Source organism: Apium graveolens, chromosome 7 (assembly GCF_009905375.1).
Source record: "Apium graveolens cultivar Ventura chromosome 7, ASM990537v1, whole genome shotgun sequence".
In the NCBI taxonomy this organism is placed as follows: Eukaryota; Viridiplantae; Streptophyta; class Magnoliopsida; order Apiales; family Apiaceae; genus Apium; species Apium graveolens.
Genome location: NC_133653.1, coordinates 30,614,251 through 30,631,814, shown reverse-complemented (window position 1 = coordinate 30,631,814; position 17,564 = coordinate 30,614,251). Strand labels below are relative to the sequence as shown.

The following is a 17,564-nucleotide window of genomic DNA, read 5'->3' as shown; positions in this document are numbered from 1 at the left end:
GTTTAGTTTATGTACTTACCATCATTGGTCATTAGGACTCAGTGATTAGGATGTAGTAGTTACTTACTCTTTTCGGTTGTGTTTCAGGTACTTTAGCAAGCGTTTATGCAAACTCGTTCTCGTGCTCGCAAGAGGACTTTAGATACAGCTGAGGAGACAGACGAAGTTCTTGATATTCCGGAGAAGTTAGATTTTGAGGATTCGGATTCAGGAACTGAGCAGAAAGAACCAGTAAACATGGGAGATCGTATTGTTCAAGCTGATCCAGCTCTTATGGATTTTTCTCAGCCTAAAATCGATGACATTCAGTCAAGCATCCTTCATCCGGCTATTCAAGCTAACACCTTTGAAATCAAGCCGGGCACTATTCAGATGGTGCAGAATTCTGTTTCTTTTGGAGGAGCGGCAACTGAAGACCCCAACATGCACATAAGGAATTTTGTCGAGATCTGCAGCACTTTTAAGTATAATGGCGTGACTGATGAGGCTATCAAGTTGAGGCTTTTCCCATTCTCACTGAGGGATAAGGCTAAAGACTGGTTACATTCTGAACCAGCTGGGTCCATCACTACGTGGCAAGATCTTGCGCAAAAGTTTCTGGTGAAGTTTTATCCAATGGCAAAGACTGCTGCTATGAGGAGTGCTCTTACTCAGTTTGCGCAGCAACCTACAGAATCTATGTGCGAGGCTTGGGAACGCTACAAGGAAATGTTGAGAAAATGTCCACATCATGGAATGCCGGATTGGATGGTGATCACTGGTTTCTATAATGGTTTGGGGGCCCAATCTCGGCCCATGCTCGATGCAGCAGCTGGAGGAGCCTTATGGGCTAAAAGCTATACTGAGGCGTATAATCTTATCGAGACGATGGCTGCAAATGAGCATCAAAACCCTACTCAGAGGATGACGTCAGGCAAGGTAGCAGGTATTCTGGAAGTTGATGCAGCCACCGCTATTGCAGCCCAGCTCCAAGCGCTATCAATGAAGGTTGATTCTCTGGCTACGTATGGAGTTAATCAAATAGCTATGGTTTGTGAGCTTTGTGCAGGTTCTCATGCTACGGATCAGTGTTCTCTTGTCAACGAATCTGTTCAGTATGTGAATAATTATCAGCGACAACAGCAGCCTGTGCCAGCGACCTATCATCCTAATAACAGAAATCATCCAAATTTCAGCTGGGGGAATAATCAGAATGCTATTCAGCCACCATATCAGCAAGGAGTGAGTAAACAGTTTAACCCACCTGGATTCCAGCAACCACAGCAGTATGCTACAAGGCAATCATATCCTCAACAGGGAAGTGCAGCTGCACCTACTAGTGCTGATTTTGAGGAACTTAAGCTGTTGTGCAAGAGTCAGGTGGTTTCTATCAAGACCTTGGAAAATTAAATCGGTCAATTAGCCAATGCAGTGCTCAATCGTCAACCTGGCACTCTTCCCAGTGACACGGAAGTACCAGGCAGGAAGGAAGCTAAAGAGCAAGTCAAGGCTATTACCTTAAGGTCTGGAAAAGTGGCTGATGCTGAAAAGGCAAAGGAAGTCGAAGCTGAAGTTAGAGATGAAGAATCTAAGCAAAAGGATAAAGCGGCAGAACCAAGGAAGACTACTGTTGAACACACTCTGCCTGAGGCTAATACAGGGGAGAAACAGCTCTATCCTCCACCACCTTTTCCTAAGAGATTGCAGCAACAAAAGCTGGATAGACAGTTCGGGAAGTTTCTGGAGGTGTTCAAGAAACTTCACATCAATATACCTTTCGCTGAAGCTCTTGAACAAATGCCTAGTTATGCGAAGTTTATGAAGACTATTCTTTCAAGGAAGGTGAAACTGGATGACCTTGAAACCGTTGCTCTCACGGAAGAATGCAGCGCTGTTCTGCAACAAAAGTTACCACCAAAACTGAAAGATCCAGGAAGCTTCACCATTCCTTGCACAATTGGCAATCTAACGTTTGACAAGTGCCTTTGTGATTTGAGAGCAAGCATTAATCTGATACCGTTGTCGATCTTTAAAAAGCTGGATCTGCCTGATCCAAAACCCACATACATGTCGCTACAATTGGCTGACCGTTCCATTACTTACCCAAGGGGCATAGTTGAGGATGTGCTCGTCAAGGTGGATAAGCTCTTCTTTCCAGCAGATTTTGTTATTCTGGATTTTGAGGAAGATAAGAAGATTCCCATAATCTTGGGAAGGCCTTTCTTGGCTACTGGTTGTACCTTGATAGATGTGCAAAAAGGAGAACTTACTATGCGGGTCCAAGATCAGGATGTGACCTTCAATGTATTCAAGGCAATGAAATTCCCTACAGAAGATGAGGAGTGCTTAAAAGTGGATGTGATTGATACTGCGGTTACTTCAGAACTCGATCACATGCTAATGTCTGATGCGTTGGAAAAAGGCCTTAGTGGGGGATTTTGACAGCGATGATGAAGATAGCAACGAGCAATTACAATATCTGAACGCTTCTCCATGGAAGCGAAAGCTGGACATACCATTTGAATCTCTTGGTACTTCTGACCTTAAGAATGCTGAAGGGAAGCTCAAACCATCAATAGAGGAAGCACCTACCTTGGAGCTCAAACCATTACCTGAACACTTGCGGTATGCTTTTTTAGGTGATTCATCTACGTTACATGTTATTATTTCATCTGACCTTTCAGGTAGTGAGGAAGACAAGCTCTTAAGGATTTTGAGAGAATTCAAATCGGCTATAGGATGGACCATAGCAGACATCAAGGGGATAAGTCCTTCATATTGTATGCATAAAATTCTGTTAGAGGAGGGTAGTAAGCCAACTTTGGAACAGCAGCGAAGACTGAATCCCATCATGAAGGAGGTGGTGAAGAAAGAAATTCTGAAATGGCTAGATGCAGGCATCATTTATCCTATTTCTGACAGCTCGTGGGTGAGCCCCGTACAATGTGTACCCAAGAAGGGAGGTATCACTGTAGTCGCAAATGAAAAGAATGAGCTCATCCCTACTCGAACAGTTACAGGATGGAGAGTATGCATGGATTATAGAAAATTGAAAAAAGCCACAAGGAAGGATCACTTCCCCCTTCCATTTATTGATCAAATGCTTGACAGATTGGCGGGTCATGAGTATTTTTTTCTTCTGGATGGTTATTCCGGGTATAATCAGATTTGTATTACACCAGAGGATCAGGAAAAGACTACCTTCACTTGTCCATTTGGCACATTTGCTTTTCGCAGAGTTTTGTTTGGGTTATGTGGCGCCCCAGCCACTTTTCAGAGATGTATGATGGCTATATTCTCTGACATGATTGGAAATAACGTCGAAGTGTTCATGGATGACTTCTCCGTCTTTGGACACTCATATGATGAATGTTTGAATAATCTGCGCGCCGTACTCAAAAGATGCGTGGAAACTAATTTGGTGCTTAATTAGGAGAAATGTCATTTTATGGTGCGTGAAGGCATTATCCTTGGGCATAAGGTCTCTAGAAAGGGTCTGGAGGTGGACAAGGCCAAGGTGGGAGTCATTGAAAATCTTCCCCCACCTAATTCTGTGAAAGGAATCCGTAGTTTTCTTGGTCATGCGGGTTTTTATCGGCGATTCATCAAGGACTTTTCAAAGATATCTAAGCCGTTGTGCAATTTGCTTGAGAAAGATGTGCCGTTCAAATTTGATGATGACTGTTTGGTAGCATTCGAGACTCTCAAGGAGAGTTTGATCACGACACCAGTTATTACAGCACCAGATTGGACAGAACCGTTTGAGATGATGTGTGATGCGAGTGATTATGCGGTAGGTACAGTTCTGGGACAGCGCAAGAAAAATCTCTTCCATGTGGTCTACTATGCGAGTAAGACTTTAAATGGTGCCCAATTGAATTACACCACTACTGAGAAGGAGCTTTTGGCTATAGTCTTTGGCTTTGAGAAATTTCGATCTTATCTGCTTGGTACGAAAGTAACAGTATTCACTGATCATGCAGCTATTCGCTATCTGGTTTTAAAGAAGGATTCGAAGCCGAGACTCATTCGTTGGGTGCTTTTACTTCAGGAATTTGAGTTAGAGATCAAAGATAGAAAAGGTACTGAGAATCAAGTAGCTGGCCATCTCTCTAGGTTGGAGAATCCCGATTCTACTTCACAAGATAGGACGTTAATCAATGAATCTTTTCCGGATGAGCAGTTGTTTGCAATTCAGGAGGAAGAACCATGGTTTGCAGATATTATAAACTATCTCGTCAGCAATATAATGCCTCTTAATTTGACATCCGCTCAAAAGAAGAAGTTTCTGCATGAGGTAAAGTGGTATATGTGGGATGAACCATATTTGTTTAGACAGGGAGCTGACCAGATCATCAGGAGATGTATCCCGTTCTGTGAGACGGAGGGGATATTACGAGACTGCCATTCCACGGTTTATGGTGGACACTATGGAGGTGAGAAGACGGCAGCTCGTATTCTGCAAGCAGGTTTTTTCTGGCCTACTTTGTTCAAGGATGCTCATCAGTTTGTTTTAAGGTGTGATCGTTGCCAAAGAGTGGGAAATTTGTCAAGGAAGGATGAGATGCCATTAAATGTGATGCTTGAAGTCGAGGTCTTTGATGTATGGGGAATTGATTTCATGGGGCCTTTTATCTCGTCTTGCAATAATCAGTACATCTTGCTGGCAGTCGATTATGTCTCAAAATGGGTCGAAGTTAAAGCTTTACCGATAAATGATGCAAAGGCAGTACTAAATTTTCTTCATAAGCAAATTTTCACAAGGTTTGGAACACCTCGGGTAATCATAAGTGATGAAGGATCGCATTTTTGCAACCGTAAGTTCACTTCTATGATGCAGCGTTATAATGTGAATCATCGAGTAGCTACTGCCTATCATCCGCAAACAAATGGTCAAGCGGAAGTGTCTAACAGAGAGATAAAGCGTATTCTAGAGAAGGTTGTTTGTCCGTCAAGGAAGGATTGGTCTTTAAAGCTCGATGAAGCTGTTTGGGCTTACAGAACAGCATACAAAACTCCACTTGGGATGTCACCGTTTCAGTTGGTGTACGGTAAGGGATGTCATCTACCGGCGGAGCTTGAGCATAAGGCCTACTGGGCATTGAAGAAATTGAACCTGGATTTAGATGCAGCTGGTAAGAAAAGAATGCTTCAGCTTAATGAACTTGATGAATTTTGACTTCAAGCGTACGAGAATAACAAAATGTATAAGGAAAAGGTGAAGAGGTGGCACGATAGGAAGCTACATCCTAAGTTATTTGTGCCAGGGCAACAAGTTCTTTTATTCAACTCTCGGCTCCGACTTTTTCCTGGGAAGTTGAAATCAAGGTGGTCTGGACCTTTTATTGTCAAAACTGTGTTTCCACATGGAGCGGTGGAAATTTTTGAGAATGATTCAGACCAAGCATTCAAGGTTAACGGTCAGCGGTTGAAGCACTACTATGGGGACATGGCAAACCGAGAGGTGGTTAGTGCCATTTTGTTGACTACTTGAGAAAGGTACAAAACGTCAAGCTAATGACGAAAAAGAAGCGCTGCGTGGGAGGCAACCCATGAATTGTTGTTACAGGAACCCTTAGAAGTTAATAACCTATCCAAAAACACAAAAAAATCAGAAAACAGGGGCTGAAAAAAAAAATTTCCAGAGACCCTCTGCGCGCCCGCGCAGCTATGCTGAGCGGCCGCGCAGGGGTCGAGTTCCAGAAAATTTTTTACAGTTCAGAAAAAAAAACAAACAAACAAAAACACAAAAACAGTTTTAGCCCATAAACCCACGAATTGTTCCCACTATCCCATCATTTTATCCCTTAATTCCCAAACCCTAATCTAATCCACACCCTATATATACATACACCTATCCTACATATCTCCCACAAAACTTCCAACACTTAAACCCTCTCACAAACATCAAAAATCAGTTCTTACACACTTTTATTCACGAATCAATGGCACCCAAGAGAGCACGCACTATTGACAGCAGCAGCACAGTTCCTACTGCTGATTCATCGAGGGGTACTGCTGCAAGGCCTCGGTTAACTGACAGAGCTGCGGAGGAGGAGTACACTCGGCTGTTGGGGAAGTCGATTCTGAAGGAGAGTGGGTTTTTACCATCAGGGAGGGATGGTGAGTTGTTGCCCATGATTGCAGAGAAGGGGTGGATAGCTTTTTGTGAGTCACCCGAAGCAGTACCGATGAGCGTTGTTCGCGAGTTCTACACGAACGCGAAGGCTGAAAAGAATGGGTTTTCTGTAGTCCGTGGGCTGACGGTTGATTACCATCCTGCGGCGATTCGCCGTGTGATTGGACAGCGAGAGAGGAAGCCCGAGGAGGAGATCTGGAATGAAAAGACTGCTGAGGATTTTGACTTGGATTTGATTTGTGCGACTCTCTGTCGACCGGGCACAGTTTGGAACCGCAGTCCAGCCAATAATGAGTATCGTCACTTTCCGGCGATCGCCATGAACAGGTATGCCCGTGCATGGAATGCATTTATATGTGCTAATATTTTGCCTTCTTCACATGCACATGAGGTCACAGTTGAGAGAGCACAGTTGTTGTGGGGAATTCTGCATGATGAGTACTATATGGACCTTGGTGAGTTTATCTACCAAGGAATTCTGAAGTTTTTGAGGGGAGCAAAGCATATGAACATCCCTTATGCATCCACGGTTACGAAGCTATGTCGAGCAGTGGGAGTGAACTGGCCGGCTCATGAGCAGTTGCAGTTGCCAGCAGCTCCGATAGATTCTGGCACTCTGAATGGGATGCAGGAGTGGACCGGTGGTGAGCATGAGGAGCATGGGCTGGGTTATCGTCTTCCAGGAGGGCGTCCAACACGAGGTGCTACTATGGCTAGGCCAGGGCGTGGTGAGGCTGGTTCTTCGAGAGCTCAGGAGGGTGCTGGGATGGGTGATGCCCAGTATAGGAGGCTTTCACGGCGGATGGATGCCATGTATGAGACGCAGAGCAGGTTTGCTCAGGAGCTCACCCTTGCGTTAGGGACTGCTTTTCGAGGCCTTGGAGCTGATATCCAGTGGCCAGTTTTTGGTGAGGACTCTGCATACCCACCGCCTGATACTCCACCCACTGAGGGTGATGATGATGATGACTCCGAGTAGGTATACCCTGTGTTCCTTTCTACTACTTTCACTGAGGACAGTGAAGATTTTTAGTTTGGGGGTGGTAGTTAAGGAATATTGTGTGTGTGTCATTTAGTTGCATATTCATGATATGTTAGTTCATATAGTTGCATAATTTATGCCATTTAGTTTTTTTTTTTATGAATATCATGTAGCTCATGCATTTACCATGATCCCTTTTGCAATAAGTTATCGACTGAATTGTGATATTGATGCGAGTGTAGTGATAGCATTAAAGTGATATTAAGTTGTGTAGGTTGATATGCATGCTAGAAACAATTGTAAGTCCACTAAGTCTTAAAGAATGCGTAAGGGCTAGATTGTTGTTATGATTTGGTTGTTTTCAAGGTCAATCTACTTATTATGCTTAGAATTTGATTATAGGTTCTTAGTGATAAAGACATGAAAAAAGAAAAATTTTGGAGAAAAAAATATGGAAGTTGTTGCTAGTTGTGGCTAGGCGTCAAATGGCTAGTAGCCGGCTCGCATATGTTGTGAGTAGTCTAGGGTTGAGCAAGATGGAGCGAAACGCACTTGCTCAGAAGTTAATAAAAAAAAAAATTGGCATAATTGATCAAGAGTGGCCTCTTTGGTATTCGAGTTATTAAGTTCTTAGGGGACTTTGTGCCTAGCGACCTAAGGCTTTTAGAGTCTGGGATCCGTTAACCTAACGCACGTTACATGGATATCATTGTATAAGTCTTTTGTGGACCTCACTCATTGCACGGTCAAATAAGCATTTGAGTTGTAAATAAAAAGCACGATTCCGTAGTAAGCTCCAGAGTTCTTGTAGTGTTGTATATCACTTTGTGCCTAGAATTTTTATTCTTTGTATAATCGTAGGATTGCCTTGAGGATAGTCTAGTCATAGTAATTGGTCTAGTTCCGAAGCATATCTGTTAAGCATTTGCACACACCACGTTTCTGGCTGTATGTCCGTTTGCATGAGTTTATTGATCTTTAGTTGTCTAACTGCATTCGTTGAGATGTGACAATTTGGTTGGTTAATTGTAGTAAGGGGGATCGTTGCATTTTCATATAGATTGCATTCATGCATATTTTTATTTGTTTTTGAGTCTGTGACGCTTGAGGACAAGCATCGATTTAAGTTTGGGGGTGTGATAAGTGGCATTTTATACCACTTAGAACGTCTTAAAATGGCTTAAATTGGTGTCTTGAAATCAAGTATTTTGTGTATTTGATGCATTTTTCTAGTGTTTATGCATTTCAGGGTATTAGTTGCATTTCGGGGGAGGAATCATCAAGAATAAGCTTTGGCATGTGTTCACCATTGCGAGAGGGAAGGAATGGGCAGATTACGGCGAAGAAACAGAGCAAACCTGGATTTTTTCCAGTAGAGGCCTGCGCGCCCGCGCAGCAATGCTGAGCGGCCGCGCAGCAACCTGCGCGCCCGCGCAGCTATGCTGAGCGGCCGCGCAGGGTCGGGGAAAAAGATAAATTATTTTAGACTTCTACTTCTGTTTGGCTTCCAACTTCTATGAAATCTGAGTTTTATGGGACTATTATATAGGTAGATTTGAGACGTTTTCACAAAGAGTATTAAAGGGATTATGTTTTAGATTGTGTTTTACGCAAGAAGCGAAGGAGATAAGGAAGAAGACCGATCTAGCACACCGCAACGAAGAGGAAGCATATTTTCTTGTGATTCTTGTTTCGTTGTAACGTTGGATGCTAGTTTTCTTGCTTTGACTTATTTACTCTTGTGACGTACTCTGTTTTAATATAATTAGTTTAGTTATTATTTTCTTGTGTTTGTTTATCATGATTTCATATGAACCCATGATGGCGATAAGTTCTATTATGGGCTAATCGTGATCATGGGGTTGCAACGGATTTATTATGGAATTCTTTAGTTAATTGTTTAATACTTTAGTATGTGATGATTGCATGATATCTAGTATTGGTTGTGCGTATTCGTCTTATGTGCGTCGCGAACATATAAGATAGGGTGTTAATCTCTTGTGAAGCGACGGTGGATCTTGAGATTTAGAACTTGCCATGCTAGCATAGGTTCATGTACGTTGAGCATGATTAGTGGGTAACTCTAACAGTTTTATTTGCCCTATGTAATCAAAAGGAATAACTTGAGCTTAAATCGTTGTGTTGTCAATTTCTGTAGACATATAGGAACTCAACATAATTGATGACTATTCAACTTCTATCTTAATTATGGATGATTGGTAGAATGGTATTAGTACAATGAAAGTTGGCTTTTATCAGTTTCGTGTTATTCGATTAATATCATCACTGTCACATGCTAAAGGTAATAACAATGGCTATAGAAGGAAGTAATAATGAAGTTGTGATCTCATGAGTATTTTATTATTGATAAATTAAAGTGTTAGTTAAGTGGTTAATTAAGTAGTTAATTATAGTTAATATTTAATCAACAATTTTAAGTGTTATTATCTTAACATTGAGAAGTAATCATACATTGGTGAGTGAGTTTAATTAGACAATAATTTAGTCTGAGTCTCTGAGGGAACGAACTAGAAAGTATTCTATATTACTTGTGAACGCGTATACTTGCGTGAATATTAGTGCGTGTTTTCGCCCTAACACTGACTAACATAGACTTCCTCCTCCAAGTCTCCATTCAGAAAGGCACTTTTGACATCCATTTGATAGACCTTGAAATTGGCATGGGCTACATAGGCTAAGAAGATTCTGATGGCTTCAAGTCTTGCAACAGGAGCAAATATTTCATCAAAATATATTCCTTCTTGTTGACAATAGCCCTTAGCAACCAATCTAGCTTTGTTCCTGACTACTATGCCATTTTCATCCATCTTGTTTCTGAATACCCATTTGGTGTCAATTGGATTCTTTCCTCTAGGCTTGGGCACCAGCTTCCATACCTTATTCCTCTCAAATTGGTTTAGCTCCTCCTGCATAGCTAAAATCCAATCAGGATCCAACCGAGCTTCTTCTACCTTCTTTGGTTCTTCCTTTAAAAGAAAGCTGTTGTATAGACATTCTTCTTGGGTTGCTCTTCTTGTTTGAACTCTGGAAAATACATCACCAATGATAAGCTCAAAGGGGTGATCCTTTGTCCATTTTCTTTGTTGAGGTAGATTAGCTCTAGATGAAGCGGCCTCATTGTTGTCTTGATGTGTGATTGAGTTTTTATTGTTAGAAACTCCCCCTGAGTTAGTGGATCTTTGATTTGAGAAAGGGGAGCTTTCTGTAAGTGATCTATCCTGACTCCCAGCTCCTTTTGATAAACCTACGGATGGTAAATCTAGAGTACCGACGGATGAAGTAGGTTGCCTTCAGTCGGATAAAGCAGATTGTCTCCCGACGGATGAAGTATTATGCAACTCGACAGATGTTAAATTTTGTGCTTCATTGGTAGTAGATTTTTCTGCATTATCCTTTGATATTGTTTCTTGATCACTTTCATCATCACTATCATCACTAAACATCTCCACATTGTCAAATTTGAGGCTCTCATGGTAGTCTCCATCTTGCAGTCCTTCAATCTTTTTATCATCAAACACAACATGTATTGATTCCACAACAATGTTGGTTCTTAGATTATAGACTCTATATGCTTTACCAACAACATATCCAACAAAAATTCCTTCATCTGCTTTAGCATCAAACTTCCCATTCAGATTAGTTTGATTTCTTAAGATATAATATTTACAGCCAAAGAAAGGGAGTTATGCATTTTGCTTGATTAATCAGAGAAATATTCTGAGTGTAGCATGCAGTATTTACAGCTTCAGCCCAGAAATATGTTGGTAATTTAGACTCTTCAAACATTGTCCTTGCAGCTTCAATAAGTGATATGTTCTTCCTTTCCACTACTCCATTCTGTTGTGCAGTTCTTGCTGTTGAAAACTCATGCAAAATTCCATTTTCTTCACAAAATGCTCTCATGACAGAATTTTTGAACTCAGTTCCATTGTCACTCCTGATTCTTCTTACTTTGAAATCAGGATGATTATTGACTTGCCTTATGTGATTGATGATGATTTCACTAGCCTCATCTTTAGACTTCAGGAAATATGTCCAAGAGAACTTTGAAAAATCATCTACAATTACTAGGCAAAATCTTTTTCTTGAAATGGACAACACATTGACTGGTCCAAACAAATCCATGTGTAGCAGTTGCAAAGGTTCCTTAATTATTGAATCAAGCTTCTTTCTGAATGATGCTTTGATCTACTTTCCTTTTTGACAGGCATCACACAATCCATCCTTAGAAAATTCCACTTGAGGAATGCCTCTAACCAGTTCTTTCTTTACTAGTTCATTCATGGTCTTGAAGTTTAAATGGGATAGCTTCTTGTGCCATAACCAACTCTCATCCTGACTTGCTTTGCTGAGAAGGCAAGTAACAGATTCTGCATTTGATGAGTTGAAGTCATCTAGGTACACATTTCCTTTTCTCACACCAGTGAGAACCACTTTGTTTCTTCTCTTGTTAGTCACAACACAGGCTTCTGAGTTGAAGGTTACTGAATTGCCTTTATCACAAAGCTGACTGATACTCAGCAAATTATGCTTGAGACCATCCACTAAGGCAACTTCCTCAATGATGACATTGTCTTTTGAAATCAAGCCATATCCCACAGTATAACCCTTGCTGCCATCTCCAAAAGTAATACTAAGGCCAGCTCTCTCCTTGAACTCTGTGAGCAGGGTAGAATTACCAGTCATGTGTCTTGAACAACCACTATCCAAGTACCAAAGATTCTTTCTGTTTCTCTGCACACATCAAAATCAAATCAAGTTGATTTTGGTACCCAAGTTTCCTTGGGTCCTGCCTTGTTAGCTTTCTTTTTCTGTTTCTTAGATTTGATCTCATTTGACTTGGGGATATCAGATTCATCCTTAGTCATTTGAGTTGAACCTTTGAAACCATTTATTATAGCAGAATTATCATGCATATTATGATTAACAGGGAATGACATGCTATTAGTGAACATGTTATTCCAGTAAGGCATGTTGAATGGCATTTGTGGCATACTAAATGCAGCATAATAAGGATTAGTTGCAAATGGCATATTAGCAAACTGAGCATTCATATTCTGTGTAGACATAGCATTCATAGGCATAGGAGGCATGACATTCATGTTGGGAAAGTGAGGTGGCACGGATATGAAAGTAGGCATGGCAGATTTATAATTAACAGACAGATGATTTACACTACCACACTTGACACAGATTTTTCTAGGAGCATATTTATCAGGTGTGTAGTTATTGTGTTTGTTAATCCCAACTTTACCATATCTATTATTTTTCCTTTTAGCCTCTATTTTAACCTCAATCTTTTCAAGTCTGTCACTCAATTGCTTGACAGTCATATGACCAACATTAGCCTTCTTCTCCTTCTTCACTTGACTAGATTCTCCTGGAACAAAATTCTTGGAAACTGATCCATATCTCTCATTTAACTTGACAAGCTTGGCTTTACTCACAGGCTTGCTCACAGTCGACAGATGAGGTTTTATGTCACTCGACGGATAACCCTTTTTGTTATCCGATGGATGACCCTCATCATCCATCGAGTTTGTATCTGTTAGCAATCCTTCCACCAAATTGGGTTCCAGCCTCTCCTTGTTCTTCTTTCAGGCTGCATCACAAAAGAACTCAATCCCTTGAACTTTGGTGATTTGAGCATGAACATCTCTAGATGTTTCCCATGCCTTAATCACCTCCTGTTCACGTTCAAGCTGCTTCTTCAAGGTCTCTTCTTTCTTCAAGGACTCAGTTAATTCATCCTTAGCAATTTTGCACTCAATTCTTAATTTTTCAAATTCAATTAACTTAGACTCTAGCACATTATTCCTCTCACTTAAAAACAAATTGTTTTCTTTAATTTTAGCATTTTCTTTAGTGAGGGACTTAAGTGTAACACGCAAATGATATAATTCTTTAGACATATCATTTATAGCATCATTACACTCAGCTTTAGATTAACATAGCTGACATCTTCATCTAGACCATCTGCAGCCCAGTCATTTTCTTGTGTAATGAAAGCCCTTTCCTTTTATTTGAGCAGCTCAAAGTATTTCTGTTTATACTCCACAGGCTCAAACTTCTTTTTGTTGGAATCTGACTTTCTACACTCACTGCCAAAGTGCCCTGCCAAGCCACATTTGAAACACTTGAATATTGATTTATCCACCATGTTTCTATTTGGCTTAGTTGCTCCAAAGTTCTTCTTGAACTTGAGCTTGGAAAATCTTCTGGAAAGAAATGCTAGATGTTCATCAATATCTTCCATGTCATCTTGGCTCAAAGAATCTTCATTTTCTGCTGCTAGCCCCTTGCCCTTGTTTTCACAGACCTTTGAAGTTGATTCAACAGCTTCTATCTTCATCTCCTTTTCTTTTTCTAACTCAGCAACTAGTACAATGGATCCTCCTTTCTTCTTTCCTCTCTCCATCCTCCCATCTTGCTCTATTTCAAGCTCATAGGTTTTCAGGATGCCATACAGTCTCTCCAAAGTAAACTCCTTATAATCTTGAGAATTTCTCAATGAAACTGTTATAGGTTTCCATTCCTTTGGAAGAGATCTAAGGAACTTTAGATTGGAGTCTTTTTTCTGATAGACCCTTCCATGCAACTTCAGAGCATTTAGTAGTTTTTGAAACCTACTAAAGATGTCAGTGAGAGACTCACTTTCTTCACTATGAAAATGCTCATATTGATGAATCATTAGCTGCATCTTGTTTTCTCTAACTTGCTCAGTGCCATCACAGATAATCTGTATTGTGTCCCAAACATCCTTGGCAATTTTGCAATTGATGATGTTGTCAAACATATCACCATCAACTCCATTGAACAGGATATTCATTGCTTTCTTATCTTTCCTGACTTGTTCAATATCAGGATCAGACCATTCATGCCTCGGCTTGGGGACAGATAGCTCATTTCCAGCTGCAGCTCTCATTGGTACATGAGGGCCTCTATCTATGAAATCTACATAGGCCTCATCTTGAGAAAGTAAATGAAGATGCATATTTACCTTCCAGCGATGGTAATTATCTTTATCCAGAAAAGGAATCTTGACTCCAACATCCTTCTTGTTCATCCTGCTATTTTCTTGTGATCTTTAAACTCTTTGTTTATCAAGAACTTGCTCTGATACCAATTGTTAGTCCCTTAACAATGCAACAAAAATTACAGAAGGGGAGGTTGAATGGAATTCTTGAAACATTTTCACAAATAAAATTGTTCTAACTTAAATATATATATATATATATATATCAGTGTGAATTGATTTGCAGAGTGCGAAATAATAACTTCAAATGAATCAAAACATAAGTAATTAAAAACACATGTTTTTAAAAACTTTCTGGTGGATTTGAATGTATCCACCAGAGATATATAATATATCAAGATAACTCTGTGTAGCAATTAGCTCACAGCTGCTTACAAATTTTCAACAACTAAGATTGTAGAGAAATGCTAAGAATACAGCTTATAAATATTTCTCTCTTGGTTGCTTAGTTAGTTGTTCTATTTGCTGCTTCTTGGTTTATATATCACCAAGATTACAAAGCAATAAGACAAGATAATAAAACAAAAACTATCAAGTCTAATACTATGCTACTTCATTACTCTTTTCCAACATCTTTGAATATCTTTACAATAGCATGGAAATGGCAATGCTTCTTTGTTCTCTAAAACCCAGTTGAATAGGCTTCCACATTCCATTTGCATACACTCGACGCATGTGACTGTGTTGTCACTGTCAACTGATGTTTGAATTCTGTATCCGTCGGGTTCATGATCATCCGTCGAGTTTATGATCATCCGTCGGGTTGTCTTGTTGATCATGCGTCGAATAACATTGTTGTTTATCCGTCGGGTAGCAATCTGGCACTTGACTTCATTTCATTTATGCAGAATTACAAGACATCATCTATGTACAATTAATCAACCTATTCAGCATATCTAGTTAAAGTCAACATGACTTGAGTACTACTACAGAATCTAAACAATGTGTATGCAGAAATGTGCTACAGACTTATTGTTACATAAGCTACTCACTGGATGGATAGTACATTATCATCTGTCGGGACTATATAGAGTCATCCGTCAGGACTATAATCCTTATCCGTCGAGTGCTACAATTTTCACTTAGTAAAATCTAATAAGGTGTTTTGCTAATGAAATCATTAAGTTCACAACATATTCACAACAAAGGATGAGACTCCTCAGAGCCACTCTCTGAAGTCTCCTCGGATGATTCCTGAGTTGGAAGTTTCCTCAGAAGTTTCCGCGGAGGTCTCCTCAGAACTGTCCTCAGACGCCTCAGATGCCTTTAGAGATGCTAGTTTAGGAGGTTCTTCCACCCTGGCCTTCTTCGCACTAGGTTCAGCCTCTTCCTCAGAGGAGGATCCCTCTTTTCTAGAGCTAGACTCAAGCTCTTTTCTTTTTTGGACCATTGGAGCCTTAGATGAAGAAGCTCCACGATCAGGAGAAGGAACCGATCGATCCTCTTCACGGATAAGGTCCACAACCCTATCTTTAACTCCCCTAAGCTTTGGGATCTTGAGAGGGAAAGGAAAGGGCTCTGCCTCGAGAATTTCCGGGTACTCAGCCTGAATGGCCTCAACCGTAGCATCCCAACCTTCTTTGTAGCTCACGAGGTGAGTAAGTGAGTCATGCTCCTCCATCAAGTCCTTGAATTCCTGAGTGTCCATCCAGGCATCGAAATTCTTTTTATTTTGATCATTCAAAACAATAATTTTGGCCCAAGCAACCTCCAAGTCAGAAGTCGAGGAGGAAAGTTGGGCCTTGAGACTTGTGATTTGTTCATTGGCCTCCTCGAGCTTCTTGGTGGTGTCATCATATGCCACCTTCCAAGCCTTAGCTTGGTAGAGTGCCCCTTGAAAATGGACATTTGCTTGAAAGAGAAGGAAAGGAAAGAAATAATAAAGTTTCAACTAAGAAAAGAAAAAAAGTAAATAAAAGGGAGGGAAAGCTAAAAATAAGTTACCATCGCTATGGCCTGAGCACCAAGTAGCTCATTGGCTTCCAAGTCCTGTAGAAGGACAAAATCCTGGTAGTCTATCGGGGAGATAGACTGAAGCGACCATTCTTTGGCATGCTTCGTATTTCCAACAATGATGTCTTTCCCCCGGATCCCCCATGCCGGTTGGAAGAAGGCCCCTGGCTTCTATTTAGTGCGCACGGGTTGGATGGGGCCTTCCTCATCCCCTTCTCGCGTCTGAAGGAGAAATTCAGGGAAACGATCACCCAGGCGCGGGTCCTTAAAGACTTTTCCAACCCTCTTCATCCTCGTGGTTTCCAAGTCCTTGGGCTTGGTCGCCTCTACGATCTTTTCAGCCACTGCATGAAAGGATAAAAAATAGTTGAAACCAGAAAAGGACCAAACTAAATATGCAAAAGAAAAAAGATGAAGGATTGAAAATTACTTTTTATAGAGACGGGAGAAATTCCGCGCTCGACCAAAACCGTCTCCTTGATGAGGTCCTAGGAGTGGGATGTCCTGTTATCCTGGGTAAGGAGATTAAAAGTTATTGTATCTTCTTCAGACAACACAATGTCATTGGGGCTTCCATCTACCACTTGCCCGAAAGACGAACGGAAGAGCGTGCCCCAGTCACCGCCTTCCTAAACCAAGTACAAAAACTCCTTTTTCCACCCCACATTGTTATCAGGGATGGACTTCCCATTGACTATGTGGGAAATTGTAGGGCGTTGGTTCAAACTAACCCATCCCAGGTTCTTATCAGGGCTATTTTTAAACTGGAAGATCTTTCAGAACACAGCGACTGTTGGGGCCACATTGTGCTTATCACATTGTGACAAAAAGCAAAGTATCAACCTCTACGCATTAGGAGGGAGTTGACAAGGTTTGATCCCAACATCTGCTAAAAGAACAGGAATTAAAGGGTGAAAAGGGAACCTCATTCCATCCCTGAGAGTGTTCCTTTAGACACATAAAGCATCCTTTTTCCAATGGCAAGCCCTGTCTAAGGCGCTTGCGAAGACCAACTTGTAGGGCTTCTGAATCTTGAAAATGTTGACTAATTTCTCCAGCTCATTCGCATCCTGGAACGTGCTGATATGATCAAATACGTCCAGGTGAGCATCGGAAGGGTACTCGTCCCCACGAGTGTTGATCATATCGATCAAGGAGGAATACCTCGATCGAATAGGAAACTCGCTTGATTTCTTGGCCACATTCATTTTGGCCAAGCGAGTTATTTTCTTGTCTGCCATCTAAAAATGCAAAGGAAGGAAATTCAGGTATAATTATAGGCATATGAAGTATAGAAAACATAAATATATAGAAAATGAGAAGTGAGTGGAAAATGACTCAACTCATTTCCTTATATAGGCATCCAAGAGAAGTTGAAAAGGCGAAAAAGGCCCATTAAGGTGGAGGCCCAAATAAAAAGCCCAAGGTCTGGAACATTCCAGAACATTCTTGAG

At 40.9% G+C, this 17,564-nt stretch overlaps 1 non-coding gene across 1 annotated transcript; it reads right to left on the bottom strand.

The window, feature by feature from the left end:
• Positions 1-630: 630 nt before the first annotated feature.
• LOC141675539 (small nucleolar RNA R71) lies at positions 631-737 on the bottom strand. The gene has a single exon (XR_012556187.1). It is a non-coding gene; the product is annotated as a small nucleolar RNA R71 (small nucleolar RNA).
• Between the last annotated feature and the right edge of the window lie 16,827 nt (positions 738-17,564).